The following is a 3,412-nucleotide window of genomic DNA, read 5'->3' as shown; positions in this document are numbered from 1 at the left end:
TAGGAGCGTATGGGAAGAATAGAGGAGGAGGAGGAGGAGGAGGAGGACAATGAAAGCGTCGATAAGGTATGGGGGGGGGAGGGGATCAATAGTCTTCTAGGGGAGAGGCTTCATACACCTCACTGTCTTCCTCTTCCTCCTCCTCTTCTTCCTCTTCCTCCTCTTCCTCTTACTCTAGAAGTGACCTGCAGTTATGTTGGCTGCTTAAAGCCCCGTTCACACTGTGCCGACTCTGAGCCACGACTACCCACGACTCCAGGGTACACGAGGTCTTGGGTGTTGATGTGAAAGGGTCGGGCATGTCTTGAAAGAGGTCTTGAGACTGTTGCCGAATGCTGCGCCGGCGTCGTGACGGGAGTCTGGAGTCGTGAGGGTTAGCACGACATGTTAGGGACGAGTTGCCGAATGTCCCAGACAGTCGGCAAGACACCAAGACCCCAATAACCCCCCCCCCCCCCTTCTTGGAGCGTGGGAACCAACTTGTCACCTGTCCCGCTCCCACCGTCCTTGCCACTCTCTCTCTCTCTCTCTCTCTCTCTCTCTCTCTCTCTCTCTCTCTCTCTCTCTCTCTCTCTCGTTCAGTACCTTACTTCTCCCTTCTCTTCTTTATTTACTAACTATTTTCAAGGTCTTTCTTTACCTATCTATCCATTCCTCTGTGTTTCCTTCTTCCTCCTCCTCCTCCTCCTTCCTTTCTCGCGTCCCATGTCCTTTCCCTTCCTTCCATTTCTCTCCTTTCCATTTCAAGTCCCCATTCCTTCCCCTTCTTCTCTACCTCAATCCTTTCCTCCTTCCTCACCATTTCTCTCCCTGTCTCTCTTCTCTCCTCCTCCTCTACCTCTCCCTTCTCCTCCCTCCCCAAAACCCCTCCATCTCTCTCCTTCTAGTCCTGTTTCCCTACCAATAGATCACTTAAGTTCCTCTTCCTCCTCCTCCTCCTCCTCCTCCTCCTCCTCCTCCTCCTCTAAGCCCGTCATAAGTATCAATATAACCTTAGATGTTGCCTCGCGTGTGTGTGTGTGTGTGTGTGTGTGTGTGTGTGTGTGTGTGTGTGTGTGTGTCCCTTTATCTATCTATCTGTGTGTATCTATCAAGGGGGCTTAACGGCTTCTCCTCCTCCTCCTCCTCCTCCTCCTCCTCCTCCTCCTCCTCCCTCTGCTGGAGACAACAACAAATGGCTTTACCCGCAACAGGCGCCTCATCTCTCTCTCTCTCTCTCTCTCTCTCTCTCTCTCTCTCTCTTCCTCCATGATCCATCTCTCTTCCTCCTCATCCATATATCACACCCACCCGTCCCTCCTCCTCCTCCTCCTCCTCCTCTTCCTCCTCCTCCTCCTCCTCCTCCTCTCTCTTTTCTCCTCCTCCCACTCTTCTGTTCTGTCCTATCTCTGTTTTATCCATATTTTTCCCTTTGATTCTTTAACTTTTTCCTCTTTTTCGTATTTTCCCTTAACGTTGCATAACCAAATTTTACCTTACCTAACTTACCTAACTTAACTTTACCTAACATATCTTTACCTAACTTAACCTAACCTAACTTACCTAACTTAACATTACCCAACTTAACTTTACCCAACTTAACCTTACCAAACTTATCCTCAAACTTTACTTAGCACTAGTTCGACCTCATCTCGATTATGCAGTTCAACTTACCTAACTTAACATTACCCAACTACACTAACTCTACCTAAGGCGAACCTAGGAGACTTGATCGAACTTACCTAATGGATGAACATTTACCTAAAGGGATGTCAATAAAATTTTGAGAGTGAAACTTAACCAGGTAGGACGCGTGGCAATGGTTTTTAAGTTAGACAAATTCAGATTCAACAAAGACATACCTAAGAATTGGTTCACTAACTTAAGTGGTGGACGAATGGAACAGGCTTAGCCATTAACCTAACATTACCTAACATAACTTACCCAAGAAGACCTAACCTAAAGCTAACTGGATGGTGACCTAACTTAACCTTACCTAACTTAACCTTGTATACCAACCTTAACTTACCTAACTTGCAGACTCCTTACCTAACTTAACCTGTTCTTATGTAACTTAAATTTACCCAACTTAACCTTACCTAACTTAACCTAACCTTGTCTAATCTTACTAAACTTTGCCTAACCTTACCTAATCAAACTTTACCTGCCTAATCTAATCTTACCGAACTTACTAACATAACTTTACCTAACTTAACATTACCCAACTTAACCTTACCTAACTTAACCTAACCTTGCCTAATCTTACCAAACCTTGCCTAACCTTACCTAATCAAACTTTACGTGCTTAATCCAATCTTACCGAACTTACTAACTTAATTTTACCTCACTTCAACTTTACCCAGTTTCTAACCTTACCTAACTTAACCTAACCTTGTCTAATCTTACTAAACTTTGCCTAACCTTACCTAACCAAACTTTACCTGCTTAATCCAATCTTACCTAACTTACTAACTTAATTTTACCTTACTTCAACTTTACCCAACTTAACCTTACCTAACTTAACCTAACCTTGCCTAATCTTACCAAACCTTGCCTAACCTTACCTAACCAAACTTTACCTGCTTAATCTAATCTTACCGAACTTACTAACCTAATTTTACCTTACTTTAACTTTACCTAACATCTAACCTAACCTAACCTAACCTAACCTTACCTAATCTACCCTAACCTAATCTTATGCAACCTTACCTAATCTAACCTAACCTAGTCTTATGTAACCTTACCTAATCGAATCTTACCTAACATTGCCTAACCCAAACTAACAATTTTCCTCTCTCTCTCTCTCTCTCTCTCTCTCTCTGGACCATTATTAACCTTATCATCATTTCGTCGACTTTCTTTCGTCTTTTTCTCGACTTTATGAATGATTAACGCGACCTCTTACGCAATCCTCCTCCTCCTCCTCCTCCTCTCCCTCTTCCTCCTCCTCCTTATACACTTCTATTTTCTCAACACATCCAAAGGTTTCTCTCTTCCTCCTCCTCCTCCTCTTTCTCTCCTCCCTTCCTTTGATCAATTATGCTTTTCCTTTATCAAATTTTTGTCCTCTCTCTCTTTGAGGGTGACGAGATGAGTTTTCTTCCCCCCCCTCTCTCTCTCTCTCTCTCTCTCTCTCTCTTTTATTTTCATGAGGGGTCAGCGTTCCTGCAAACCAATAACTCTCTCTCTGTCTCTCTCTCTCTCTCCCTCTCTCTCTCTCTCTCTTATTTTTTTTCGTTTTCTGCCTTTACTTTTATTTTATTTCCTTTTCCTTTAGTCTCTCTCTCTCTCTCTCTCTCTCTCTCTCTCTCTCTCTCTCTCTCTCTCTCTCTCTCTCTCTCTCTCTCTCTCTCTCTCACACATGCGGGGATCCTGCGCTTATATTTCGGCGAGCACACAAAGAAAACGGGACACGGTTGGCGGCGCGAGGGAT

The 3,412-nt window shown here is 44.0% G+C and overlaps 1 long non-coding RNA gene across 1 annotated transcript; it reads right to left on the bottom strand.

Annotated features, from left to right (window-relative positions):
• Window positions 1–1,404: 1,404 nt before the first annotated feature.
• LOC126986734 (uncharacterized) lies at window positions 1,405–3,072 on the bottom strand. Its single transcript, XR_007739923.1, has 2 exons — window positions 2,186–3,072; window positions 1,405–1,542 (listed from the first exon to the last, which is right to left on the bottom strand). It is a non-coding gene; the product is annotated as an uncharacterized LOC126986734 (long non-coding RNA).
• Between the last annotated feature and the right edge of the window lie 340 nt (window positions 3,073–3,412).

The sequence above is a fragment of the Eriocheir sinensis genome, chromosome 6 (assembly GCF_024679095.1).
Source record: "Eriocheir sinensis breed Jianghai 21 chromosome 6, ASM2467909v1, whole genome shotgun sequence".
NCBI classification, from domain to species: Eukaryota; Metazoa; Arthropoda; class Malacostraca; order Decapoda; family Varunidae; genus Eriocheir; species Eriocheir sinensis.
The sequence above is the reverse complement of the archived record's forward strand: the minus strand, read 5'-3'. Positions and strand labels throughout refer to the sequence as shown.